Raw genomic sequence first — 14,864 nt, forward strand, 5'->3', positions numbered from 1 at the left:
GAAACTGATATCAATGTATTTTCCATCTCTCTGCACATGACACATTTATAATCTTACATCAGTATTACTCTTTATACTTTCATAGCATTGTGTCTCATACAATTTCTACACCTCTTTTTAAGAGTTGCTTCCATGTTGTAGAATACTTCAATTTATAACCCTTCTCCATTCAAAATGCATTATACAATCATTAAAGTTACATACATGAGAGTTGATAATTGCACTGTCTGTAGAAGAATATCCATATTTTTAGGAATATATAGCAACAATGTTTACAGCAAAAATGTCGTATGAAACAATGAAATTGATTTAAATGACAGGGGAAGAGAGAGAAAGAAGTGATAAAACAAAGAAGGTAATATAAACAACTTGAGAGTTTTGGGAAAGAGTATGTGGGTGTCATTTTTACCATTCATATCAATGGTACTTTTCTGTGAAATTATTCTATATAAACAGTTAACATATCGATCCTCCCTCTTTTTCGAGTTTTTATTTATTTTTTCTTCATTTTTTGAGAGGATTGTGGAAGGTCCCTTGCATGAGGTGACATCTGAGCTAAATTTTGAAGTTTGTAATTTATTAGTCAAGAAAAGATGGCAGGATCTAGTAACCATAATGTTGGTCATGTAATTGTATATAAATGATAGCAAAATAAAAAAAAAGAAGGCAGGTATCCAAAAGTCAAACTCATTTGTTGATTCAATACATATTTATCATACTATATTGTAATACAAAAATATGTATATATTATGCTATATTATAATACAAAAACTTGGTAAAAAAATTAAAATCTGAATATTACATAGTTGATATCCCCAAGAATAGTCAAAGTGTATGATGCGCCTTGATGGCCATGGGAAAGGGGTGCAGCTCATAAGGACAAATCTGTGCTACCTAGGATCCACGAAGCTCAATAACAGGGACTGAGAGCAGAGCGTGGAACTCAGAGTTAAACGGTGACTAGATGTTACCGCAGTGGAGTGTAGGAGGCTGGATCGTGGGGATCTTGCTCAGAGCCAGACATACAGGTATCCAAGCAGGAAAAGGAAATATTCCAGTGGTCCTTCCTTTCATGCTTTATATTATAGACTCATTTCTTAGCCTCTGTGATCTAGAAGTTTACAAACAGTATTGAAAAAACCAGAATAACACTTTAGTAATGTTAAATAGATAGCAATCCATTGGAGAAGTGAACAGTGAAGGTCAGGGGAGCAGGTGAGTATGGACGGGGAGCTGAACGGTGTTGGTCTATGTGCACCTGGACACGCTGAGCACCAGGAAGGCCTGTGCGGAAGGTTATTTGGAGTGTGTGGGGCCTTGGACCTGCTTCACAAAGCCACAGACATGGTTGCACACTGACCATGATTAGTTGATGACTGTAAACTATGGATCTGTAGTGATTGGGGAGACAATGTGGACCAATTTCCAATATTTTTGTCACAGTAAAACAGAACTAATAAAATATGCATTCTTCTAATATAAGTAATTGAAAAGCACATGCATCACTTCTCAACTTGGCAGACCATCAAGATACAGATATTCATGGTATCACTTACAACACACAAAATATAGGGAAAATAATGAACAAAATTAAACATGTTGAGTGCTACCATATTCTTCAAAAACAGGGGATTATGGGTCGCCATAAGGTGAAGGGCATATAGAGGTACAAACTTCAAATTATAAGAACAAATTAGTCAAAGTAATAAAAGAATAATGCAGGGAACATAGAAAGTAATGTAATATCTTTGTATAGTGACAAAAGTTAACTACAGTTATTGGGGTAAGTGCTTTGTATGTAAGTGTCAAGTCTGTATGTTGTACATCTGAAACCAATATAATATTTTATATTAGCTATGTTTCAATAAAATAAATGAAAAATATGACATAGGTAGTAAGTCTTGGGCATCAGCTTTTGCATTTTTTTTCCTGGCTATGTCTCCCTAGTACAACAGATAAACAATAAATAAACAATGGGTTCTACATCAAACTAAAAACTTTGCACAGTGTAGGATACCATCAACTAAGTGAAAAGACAGCTTACTGAATATGAGGATTTATTTACAAATTATATATGTGATAAGGGATCTCTAACATACAAAACATACAAAGCACTTATACAACTCAGCACTAAAAAGGAGACAATCCAATTAAATGGGGGCAGAATGTCTGAATAAGCATTTTCCAAAGATGTAGGGATGACCAACACACAGGAAAAAAACTCAACTAATCATCAGGAAATGGATATCAATAACTATTAGAACCACCTTATACCAGTCAAAATGGGAACAACAAGTGTTGGTGAGTATGTGGAGAAAGAGAAACCTCATGAACTGTTGATGAGAATATAAATTTGTTTGGTCGCTAGAGGAAAGTGTATGTAACTTCTTCAAAAAATGAAAATAAAAGTCCATATGATGCAGTAATTCCAATTCTGAGTATTTACAGAAAGAAAATGAAAACACAAGTTTGAAAGTATGTATCTACCCCTCCCTTTATTACATAACTCCATGAAGTAGCCAATATATGGGGCACCAAACTCCTGTGCCCTAAAAAACGTGTGTATCCCCTTTGGAAAATGTTCAGATCCTTTGTGAATTTTCAGATCAGATTTTTTGTTGTTGTTATTATTGGGTTCTTTGAACCTTTCATGTATTTTGGATACTAAATCTTTATCAACTAAATCATTTGAGAATATCTTGCCCCATGTAGAAGGTTGTATTTTCATGTTGTTGATTGTGTAGTTACTGTGAATATAGAAAGGTGTTTCAGAACTACTGACTGTGTTTGCTTTTCTGTGCTTTCATCCCCGTGTCTAATTTATATAATGATTGAGGTTCTGTGCCCTCTTATCCCCTTCAGCTTTTTACCCTCCCAACCCAGCCCCTCCCCCATGGTGACAACCAGTCACTTCTCCATGTCTATGAGTTTACTGCAATTTGTGTTCATTTAATTGCTTTGTTTTTAGATACACATGTAAGTGAAATCATATGGTAGTTTTACTTCTCTGCCTGGCTTATTTTACTCAATATAGTGCCCTCAATGTTCATCCATGTTTTTCCAAATGGCAGGACTTCCTTCATTTATGGCTGAATAACATTCCATTGTGCTTCACCACCAATTCTTCTTCATATATTCAACTATTGATAGACACTTTGGTTTCTTCCATATCTTAGAGATTGTGTTTTCTTTGGGAAAATGTCTATATGTGGAATTACTGGGTCACACAGTATTTCTATATTTGGTTTGTTTTTTTGAGGAGCTTCCTTACTGCTTTCCACCATGGCTGCATCCATTGACTTTCCCAGCACCAGTGCAGGAGGGTTCCTTTTCTCCACCTTTGTCAACACTTGTTATTTCTTGTCTTTTAGACAGTGGCCATTCTGACAGGCATGAGGTGATATCTCAGTGGTTTTGATTTGCTTCTCTCTGATGATTAGCAATGTGGAGCACTGTTTCATGTGCCTGTTGGCCATGTGTATGTCTTTAGAAAAATGTCTATTCTGGTCCTCTGATCATTTTTTGATTGAGTTATTCATGTTGGGTGTTCAATCATATGAGTTCATTATTTATTCAGTAGTTAATCCCTCATCAGATAAATCATTCATGATGTATTCTCTAATACTAAAGGTTGCCTTTTTGTTCTGCTGATGGTGTCCTTTGCTGTATGGAGCTCTTTAGCTTGATGTTGTCCACTTGTTCATTTTTTCTTTCCTTTCCCTTGCATAAGAAGTGTCCAAAAAATTAATTATTCATGCTCATTTTCAAGATATTTTTGTCTGTTTTCTTCTGAGTGTTTCATATTTTCATGTCTAATATTTAGGTCCTTAATCCATTTTTATTTTCCTTTTGTGTGTGGTGTTAGGTATTAATCTAGTTTCATTCTCTTGCATGTAGCTGTCCAGTTTTCCCAAGACAATTTACTGAAGACACTGTCTTATCCCCATTGTATATTCTTTATTTTTTAGCTTTACAACATAATTTATTTTAGTTAAAAACACTTAAACCACCATACCACAAAATATTCTGAAACACAGGTAACCATAGACCATAAATGTGCATATACTGCTTTGATTATTATAATGATGGGTGTTAGCTGAATGAAAACTTATAAAAGCTAAAAAGACGTCATATGGTAAAAAAACACTTTGGGTAAGTCATGACAAAATTTTTTCAGCACTCAAATAATAGAAATGTATTCTTACACCAATTGCAAGTGCAGTTAATAATGAAAGTATGGAATTGAAAGGTTGAAAGGAGCTTTAAACATATGCACTATCTCTTAAAAATTAGACCAAGTAGCTGAGAACACAAAAGAAACAAAAACAATCCCAACATATACACCACAACAGTCTTTTTTTTAAAAAATGACTTCTGATTTAATTCTTTTCTAAAAGCTTTAAGGGTGCTGGATCTTTATTATAGATTATGTATCAGCTCCTCTTTGACTATGAGGTGTGTAGTTTTGTTCACTACAGACATCAGTAAGTTCAGTTTCTGAGACCAGTCATTTAATAAATTATTTGGATCTTTGTTTCTCTGGAAGTTGATAATTCCTCCCAACCTATCTACTCTAGTGAAGATGGTCTTGTTAACTACTAGATTTGAGAGAAAACCCTCTGACTCATCAACAATTAGATCCAGAAGTTGAGCCATCCTCTTCATTGTTATCCTTGCATGATACTTGGCCATTATTCTAATATTATGTTCAACAACTCTGTCCTTCAAATATTTCCACCTTTTTTCACCTTCTTTTGTAGAACCAAAAACATCAGTGGCAGGATGCTCAAGAGAACCTTTTCTTAATTCCATTCCATAGGCTTCAACAATTGGAGACCAATGCATCAACTCCGCTGTGGTGAAGGCTTTAAAAGGTCCTTGTACTTAGGGATTTCTTCTAAACTTCTTGTCTCCACTTATTTGGTGAACCTAATCTGACTGTTCGTTGTGAAAAGGAGCCGAGATAACACAGAAGACACACTTTTCAGAGCCTGTTGCCACTTTTCACTTCCTGCCCTCTGCAAAGAGGATCGTACATGTCGTGCTGGCAAGTAGGCAAGTAGGAGCCCTCAGGCTGATCCAGCTGAATCATTAAGTTACGGTATTTCAACTATAAATGCTCTATTTTCCTCATGGAAAAACTTCGTGTTGATTTTCTTTCTGATGATTTGGATACGGATGTAATCCTTCATAGCTAGGCAGAGCCTATTTTGCTCCAAAATAAACTCCACTCACCCTTCCTTTCCTAGGGGCCCATCGGTTTCCATGTGTAACTCTTGTAAAATGGAGGCTGCCTCTTTCACATCACAATTTTGCTCTTTTATAGTTGCTAATGCTTTAGTCAGTCAGAACCCTCAATTATAGCATAAAATTTCCTTCTGTAGCCATTCAAAGAGTATCAATTAATTGAAGTTTGATTAGAAGGTCTATAACTTCATCAACATAAGAACAGCACTGTTGAACCAGTTTGCAACAGCTTGTTTTAACAGACTCCATCTTTTTGACAGAAGTATAATATTTTAGTTCATAAATACCATTCATTAGCTTCATGAAGCACAACTTCACTACTGCAACTAAGATATGGGATGTGGACACCATATAAGAAACACAGTGGGAGAGAGGCAGAGCCAACATGGCGGCGTGAGTAGAACAGTGGGAATCTCTTCCCAAAAACATATATAATTTTGAAAATACAACAAATATAACTAATCCTAAAAGAGAGACCAGAAGACACAGGACAACAGCCAGACTACATCCACACATGTGAGAGCCCAGCGCCTGGTGAAAGGGTAAGATACAAAGATACAACCCCTGGCCTGGCAGAACCCAAGCAGCCCTCCCCCCAGCTCCCAGTGGGAGGAGAGGTGTTGGAGCGGGGAGGGAGAGCAAGCCCAGGACTGCTAAACACACAGCCCTGGCCAACCGCACCAGAGCACAGACACAGTGCATGCATAGAGGGCTGGAAACTAGGGAAACAGGGCAACAAGACCTCTGAGTGGGTTCCTAAGCTGATGCCCCTGTGACAAAGAAAAGCGAGTGCTTTTGAAAGTCTGAAAGGGACAGGGATGCAACAGTTGGACGGAAATGACACAGGTCACAGCCCAGTGGCTGGAAATTACAGGGAAAACCGGGTGCACTAACCCCCTGGGCAACAGCTCTGAGACCCCTCATGGAGGTAAACAGCCAAACAGCTCCCCCATCCATTTACCCCTATGGGTGCTGTCAAAGCAAAGAAGCAGCCTAAGGCAGGCCCCGCCTCAGAAAGGGAGCTTCCTCCACACCAGCCAGGCAAGACACAAAGACCCAGTCTACACGCAATTACCCAACACAAGCCAATAGGGGTCGCAGTAGTCCCAGTAAAGAAAGGCCGGTAGCAAGCGAAAAGTTTGGCCCCCCCAGCTGACAGTCAATAGCACCTATCAACATGAAAAGGCAAAAAAATATGATCCAGACAAGACTAACCCAGACAGCTTCGGCATCTGCTACATCTTCCCCTGAGAAGGAACCTGGGGAGATAGATTTAACCAGTCTTCCTGAAAAAGAATTCAAAACAAAAGTCATAACCATGCTGATGGACTTGCAGAGAAATATGCAAGAACTAAGGAAGGAGAATACAGAAATAAAACAAGCTCTGGAAGGACTTCAGAACAGAATGGAGGAGATGCAAGAGACCATTAATGGACTAGAAAACAGAGAACAGGAACGCAGAGAAGCTGATGCAGAGAGAGATAAAAGTATCTCCAGGAATGAAAGAATTCTAAGAGAGCTGAGTGACCAATAGAAATGGAACAATATCCACATTATAGGGGTACCAGAAGAAGAAGAGAGAGAAAAAGGGATAGAAAGTGTCTTTGAAGAAATAATTGCTGAAAACTTCCCCAAACTAGGGAAAGAAACGGCCTCTCAGACCACAGAGGTAGACAGAACTCCCATGACAAGGGATCCAAGGCGGGCAAAACCAAGACACATAATAATTAAAATGGCAAAGATCAAAAACAAGGACAAAGTATTAAAGGCAGCCAGAGAGAAAAAAAGGTTACCTACAAAGGAAAACCCATCAGGCTATCATCAGACTTCTCAACAGAAACCCTACAGGCCAGAAGAGAATGGCATGATATACTTAATGCAATGAAACAGAAGGGTCTAGAACCAAGACTACTGTATCCAGCACGATTATCATTTAAATATAAAGGAGGGATTAAACAATTCCCAGACAAGCAAAAGTTGAGGGAATTTGCCTCCCACAAACTACCTCCACAGGTCATCTTACAGGGACTTCTCTAGATGGGAGCACTCCTAAAAAGAGCACAGAACAAAACACCCAACATATGAAGATGGGAGGAGGAGGAATAAGAAGGGAGAGAAATAAAGAATCATCAGACCGTGTTTATAATAGCTCAACAAACGAAAGTTAGACAGTAAGATAGTAAAGAAGCTAACACTGAACCTTTGGTAACCACAAACTTAAAGCCTGCAATGGCAGTAAGTATATACCTTTCAATAATCACCCTAAATGTCATTGGACTGAATGCACCAATCAAAAGACACAGAGTAATAGAATGGATAAAAAAGCAAGATCCATCCATATGCTGCTTACAAGAGACTCACCTCAAACCCAAAGACATGCACAGACTTAAAGTCAAGGGATGGAAAAAGATATTTCATGCAAACAACAGAGAGAAGAAAGCAGGTGTTGCAATTCTGGTCTCAGACAAAACAGACTTCAAAATAAAGAAAGTAACAAAAGATAAAGAAGGACATTACATAATGATAAAGAGCTCAGTCCAACAAGAGGATATAAGCATTATAAATATATATGCACCCAATACAGGAGCACCAACATATCTGAAACAAATACTAACAGAACTAAAGGAGGAAATGGAATGCAATGCATTCATTCTAGAAGAATTCAACACACCACTCACCCCAATGGACAGATCCACCAGACAGAAAATAAGTAAGGACACAGAGGCACTGAACAACACACTAGAACAGATGGACCTAATAGACATCTACAGAACTCTACATCCAAAAGCAACAGGATACACATTCTTCTCAAGTGCACATGGAACATTCTCCAGAATAGACCACACACTAGGTCACAAAAAGAGCCTCAATAAATTCCAAAAGATTGAAATCCTACCAACCAACTTTTCAGACCACAAAGGCATAAAACTAGAAATAAACTGTACAAAGAACGCAAAAAGGCTCACAAGCACATAGAGGCTCACAAGCACAAAACACGCTCCTAAATAATCAATGCATCAATGACCAAATCAAAATGGAGATCCAGCAATATATGGAAACAAATGACAACAACAACACAAAGCCCCAACTACTGTGGGACACAGCAAAAGCAGTCTTAAGAGGAAAGTATATAGCAATCCAAGCATATTTAAAAAAGGAAGAACAATCCCAAATGAATGGTCTAATGTCACAACTATCGAAATTGGAAAAAGAAGAACAAATGAGGCCTAAGGTCAGCAGAAGGAGGGACATAATAAAGATCAGAGAAGAAATAAATAAAATTGAGAAGAATAAAACAATAGCAAAAATCGATGAAACCAAGAGCTGGTTCTTCGAGAAAATAAATAAAATAGATAAGCCTCTAGCCAGACATATTAAGAGGAAAAGAGAGACAACACAAATCAACAGAATCAGAAATGAGAAAGGAAAAATCACGACGGACCCCACAGAAATACAAAGAATTATTAGAGAGTACTATGAAAACCTATATGCGAACAAGCTGGGAAACCTAGGAGAAATGGACAACTTCCTAGAAAAATACAACCTTCCAAGACTGACACAGAAAGAAACAGAAAATCTAAACAGACCAATTACTAGCAATGAAATTGAAGTGGTAATCAAAAAACTACCAAAGAACAAAACACCCGGGCCAGATGGATTCACCTCAGAATTTTATCAGACATACAAAGAAGACATAATACTCATTCTCCTTAAAGTTTTCCAAAAAATAGAAGAGGAGGGAATACTCCCAAACTCATTCTATGAAGCCAACATCACCCTAATGCCAAAACCAGGCAAAGAACCCATCAAAAAAGGAAACTACAGATCTATATCCCTGATGAACGTAGATGCAAAAATACTCAACAAAATATTAGCAAACCAAATTCAAAAATACATCAAAAGGATCGTACACCATGAACAAGTGAGATTCACCCAAGGGACGCAAGGATGGTACAACATTCGAAATTCCATCAACATCATCCACCACATCAACAAAAAGAAAGACAAAAACCACATGATCATATCCATAGATGCGGAAAAAGCATTTGACAAAGTTCAACATCCATTCATGATAAAAACTCTCATCAAAATGGGAATAGAGGGCAAGTACCTCAACATAATAAAGGCCATTTATGATAAACCCACAGCCAACATTATATTGAACAGTAAGAAGCTGAAAGCTTTTCCTCTGAGTTCGGGAACTGGACAGGGATGCCCATTCTCCCCACTGTTATTTAACATGGTATTGGAGGTCCTAGCCACAGCAATTAGACAAAACAAAGAAATACAAGGAATCCAGATTGGTAAAGAAGAAGTTAAACTGTTGCAGATGACATGATACTGTACATAAAAAACCCTAAAGACTCCACCCCAAAACTACTAGAACTGATATTGGAATACAGCAAAGTTGCAGGATGCAAAATTAACACACAGAAATCCGTGGCTTTCCTATATACTAACAATGAACCAACAGAAAGAGAAATCAGGAAAACAACTCCATTCGCAATTGCATCAAAAAGAATAAAATATCTAAGAATAAACCTAACCAAAGAAGTGAAAGACTTATACTCTGAAAATTACAAGTCACTCTTAAAAGAAATTAAAGGGGACACTAACAAATGGAAACTCATCCCATGCTCATGGCTAGGAAGAATTAATATCGTCAAAATGGCCATCCTGCCCAAAGCAATATACAGATTTAATGCAATCCCTATGAAACTACCAGCAACATTCTTCAATGAATTGGATCAAGTAATTCAAAAATTCGTATGGAAACATCAAAGACCCTGAATAGCCAAAGCAATCCTGAGAACGAAGAATAAAGTATGGGGGATCTCACCCCCCAACTTCAATCTCTACTATAAAGCCATAGTAATCAAGACAATTTGGTACTGGCACAAGAACAGAGCCACAAACCAATGGAACAGACTAGACAATCTAGACATTAACCCAGACATATGGTCAATCAATATTTGATAAAGGAGCCATGGACATACAATGGCGAAATGACAGTCTCTTCAACAGATGGTGCTGGCAAAACTGGACAGCTACATGTAGGAGAATGAAACTGGACCATTGTATAACCCCATATACAAAAGTAAACTCAAAATGGATCAAAGAACTGAATGTAAGTCATGAAACCATTAAACTCGTGGAAAAAAACATAGGCAAAAACCTCTTAGACATAAACATGAGTGATCTCTTCTTGGACATATCTCCCCAGGCAAGGAAAACAACAGCAAAAATGAACAAGTGGGACTATTTTAAGCTGAAAAGCTTCTGTACAGTGAAAGACACCATCAATAGAACAAAAAGGAACCCTACAGTATGGGAGAATATATTTGACAATGACAGATCTGATAAAGGCTTGAGGTCCAAAATATATATAGAGCTCACATGCCTCAACAAACAAAAAACATATAACCCAATTAAAAAATGGGCAGAGGAACTGAACAGACAGTTCTCCAAAAAAGAAATACAGATGGCCTATAGACATATGAAAAGATGCTCCACATTGCTAATTATCAGAGAAATGCAAATTAAAATTACAATGAGGTATCACCTCACACCAGTAAGGACGGCTGCCATCCAAAAGACCATCAACAACAAATGTTGGCGAGGCTGTGGACAAAGGGGAACCCTCCTACACTGCTGGTGGGAATGTAAATTAGTTCAACCATTGTGGAAAGCAGTACGGAGGTTCATCAAAATGCTCAAAACAGACTTACCATTTGACCTAGGAATTCCACTCCTAGGAATTTACCCTAAGAATGCAGCAATCAAGTTTGAGAAAGACAGATGCACCCCTATGTTTATCACTGCACTATTTACAATAGCCAAGCATTGGAAGCAACCTAAATGTCCATTGATAGATGAATGGATAAAGAAGATGTGGTACATATACACAATGGAATACTACTCAGCCATAAGAAGTGGGCAAATACTACCATTTGCAGCAACATGGATCACGTGGAGGGTATTATGCTCAGTGAAATAAGCCAAGCAGAGAAAGAGAAATACCAAATGATTTCACTCATCTGTGGAGTATAAGAACAAAGGAAAAACTGAAGGAACAAAACAGCAGCAGAATCACAGAACCCAAGAATGGACTAACAGGTACCAAAGGGAAAGGGACTGGGGAGGATGGGTGGGTAGGGAGGGATGGGGGGAAGAAGAAGGGAGGTATTAAGTTTAGCATGCATGGGGGGTGGGAGAAAGGGGAGGGCTGTACAACATAGAGAAGACAAGTAGTGATTCTACAACATTTTGCTATGCTGATGGACAGTGACTGTAAAGGGGTTTATAGAGGGGACCTGGTATTGGGGAGAGCCTAGTAAACATAATATTCATCATGTAAGTGTAGATTAATGATAACAAAAAAAAGAAAGAAAAGGGGAATTACTCCCTGATAGGATAAAACTAACTGTAAATCAACAATGCATGCTTTAAATATCCTTAATTTTGATCACTTAAAGGGTGTCAGATGATCAGCTATGGAGGTATATTTTTCTGATAATATTCCTTTCTCTTAAGAAAAAAAAAAAAAGCAGTTCATGTGTGGTGACCTCCAATGAGTACTACACAATGGTATAAAAGGCATATCAAAATGTAGGCAAAGGGTGTGTTTGTGTTTATACAGAGGATCAAAGCCTAATTTGGCTACCCAGAAAATGAACTAAGATACGATATGAAGAAGAACTTCCAACATCAGCACTCTCTGCAAGACTCATACCAGAAGATCATCATCAACAAACCTCCACAAAGATCCAGGTGCTGCTACAGCTGTAGCTGCATTCATCTCACCGGTTCCTGGACTTGCCATGGGAATGAAGAAGGAGATATCTAAGCTGGCCTGTACATACAGTAAAACAACAAATTTGACAGGATCTGTACTATTGGAACTCAACCAAGAATTAGGAGAAGTGCAAGTTGTAATGCTCCAAAATCTTACAACTACAGACTATCTACTGTTAAAAGAACATATGGGATGTGAACAGTCCCCAGGAATGGGTTGTTTTAATTTGTCTGATTTCTCTCATACTGTTCAATTTCAGTTGGACAATATCCACCATATCATAGATAAGTTTTCACAAATGCCTAATTAGGGTGCCTAACTGGTTTTCTTGGTTTCACTGGAGATGGCTGGTAATTATAGGTCTGCTTTGGTTATGTAACAATACTCCTACTACGTTAATGTGTGTGCGCAATTTAATTAGTAGTTTAAAACCTATACATGCTGAAGTTACTCTACAAGATATGTCAAAGAAATAATCAATTGTCCCATGTTTTCTTCCGCCTGCTACTTCTATAGCTTTTCTTCTTCTTTCCTAATTACAACCCTTAAATAGAATTCGTGCCTCATATCAAATTTACCGAGTATCATAATTCCTCCAAGCGGTAAAGATACCTTAAGAAAAATGCTGGGCATAGAAGCCACAGGGCATAAATCTGCAAAGAAGTAAAAAGCTAACCTTTTCAAACAATATGGCTTCTCTCTCACTTACCAACTTTACATTTCCCTGTATGGCCCCGGAAGATGACTGGTTAGCCAGAGACGGGTAAGATTCCTCAAGGGAGGAACAACCTAAGACAGGCACAGTCACAGGGGTGCCATCAGGTGAGAAATTGGGGATCAACAGAGGTGAGGCTTAGAACTTCACCCCCCCTGTTTTGAGAGAAATCTTCTGCATCCTTGGATGTTTTATTGCCCTTGTCTAGCTTGGATTGACACATAGTCTACAGGCACACACCTGATCATCTACATTTGCTCTTTTACAACACTAAACTATGTTTTCTACCTTTATCTTGCATCTATCTACCACTTCAGCATTTTATTAAAAATAATAATAATAAAGAGGGAAATGTGGTATCTACATATAAATCAAGTATAAAAATCAAACGAATATTCATATTTGAACTGATTGTTTATAGTTCATAATGTGTGATCAAAACCAAAAGTTTCTGTGATGAATGCCCTTGTACTGTTCACCATGTAACTTATTCACTATGTAAGAATTTGTTCTCCATATAAGAACTTGTTCGTTATGCTTCAGAAGATTGGAGACTGATGAAAATTAGGCTTGGTGTGGATTAATGATTGTTCATTGAGCATTGACTCCCCTATACAGAATTTTACTGTTGTTAACAACCATTTGATCAATAAATATGAGAGATGTCTTCTCAAAAAAAACAAAAAACAAAAAACAAACAAACAAAAAAAGTAAAGACTTCCAATTTTAAAATAAATAAGTAACCAGGATGTAATGTATAGCATAAGGAATAGTCAAAATATTGTAACAACTTTGTATGGTGATAGCTGGTAGCTAGAATTATCATGTATAAATGTTGAATCATTGTGTTGTACACCTGAATCTAATGTAATACTGTATGTCAACTACACTTCAATAAAAAATTATCACCTACAAAAAAATAAATAAATAAAAGAAAAGAAAAGAAAAAAGAAAAAAAAAGAAGCACAGTGGGTGTTTTTCCAAAGAGACAAAGTTTCAATGACTTTCTGAGGCCTTTCATTCTCTGCCAGCTTCCCTGTACATGGGCAGCCTGAATCCCTGTGTGCCCAAGCCCACCTCTGCCATGGCGATGTGCCCATCAAAGCACCAATGTCCCAGGTTAAGCACCCCCAGACATCCCCCTATGTCAGCTTCACCAGAGCCCCACTGTATACTCCTGCATCCTTTGTCACCCATTAACTGACCATATATGTATGGGCTTATATCTGTGCTCTCTGCTCTGTTCCATTGATCTTAGAGTCTGTTCTCCTGTCAGTACCATACTCTTTTGATGACTGTGGCTTTGTAGTATAGCTTAAAGTCAGGAAGCATGATAGTCCAGCTTTTGACTTCTTTCTCAAGATTGTTTTGGTTTTTTGTTGTCTTTGTGGATCTTTATAAGTTTTGGATATTTGTTCTAGGTAATGGAAAAATGCTATTGGTATTATGATAGGGATTGCATTGAAATTGTAAATTGTTTGGAGAGGATGCCATTTGGACAATGTTGTTTATTCTCATCCATGACCACAGGACAGATTTTCCTGGCCTATTTGTCTTCTTTATCTGGTTCCTTTCAGTGCAAAATAAGATGTTTGATTTGAAATTTTCCTTGTTACTTGAAGTGGGCTTTTATTGCTATGAACTTTCCACTTACAAGTAGTTTTGCTGATTCTGATAGAATTTTTAATTTAATATTTCTGTCTTCATTTGTCTCTATGCATTTTTTTTTCTCCTATGCTTTCTTTGATGAGTTTTTGGTTGTTCAGAAGCATGTTGTTTAATTCCTACATTTTTTGTGGTTTTTCCTTTTATTGATTTACTTCATTTTAGTTTTATATCAATGTGAGTGGGAATAAAATATTTATGAATTTATCTTCTTTAATTATGAGAATTATTTTGAGGCTTAAATGTGATCTCCCCTGAGCACATTTGATGTTCACTTGAGAAGAATCTTTATTTCTTGATTATGGATGGAATATTCTGTATTTATCTCTTCAGACCATCCAGTAGAATGTCCTGTCTAAAGCCATTGTTTTGGATTTTCTAAGCCAGTTGATATTCTGTTTGGATGATCTAGCATTGATGTAAATGGAATATTAAGCTCCC

The 14,864-nt window shown here is 37.4% G+C and overlaps 1 pseudogene; it reads right to left on the reverse strand.

The window, feature by feature from the left end:
- Nucleotides 1–4,419: 4,419 nt before the first annotated feature.
- On the reverse strand, nt 4,420–13,789 carry LOC108397602 (26S proteasome non-ATPase regulatory subunit 12 pseudogene; annotated as a pseudogene).
- Nucleotides 13,790–14,864: the final 1,075 nt, after the last annotated feature.

The sequence above is a fragment of the Manis javanica genome, chromosome 14 (assembly GCF_040802235.1).
Source record: "Manis javanica isolate MJ-LG chromosome 14, MJ_LKY, whole genome shotgun sequence".
NCBI classification, from domain to species: Eukaryota; Metazoa; Chordata; class Mammalia; order Pholidota; family Manidae; genus Manis; species Manis javanica.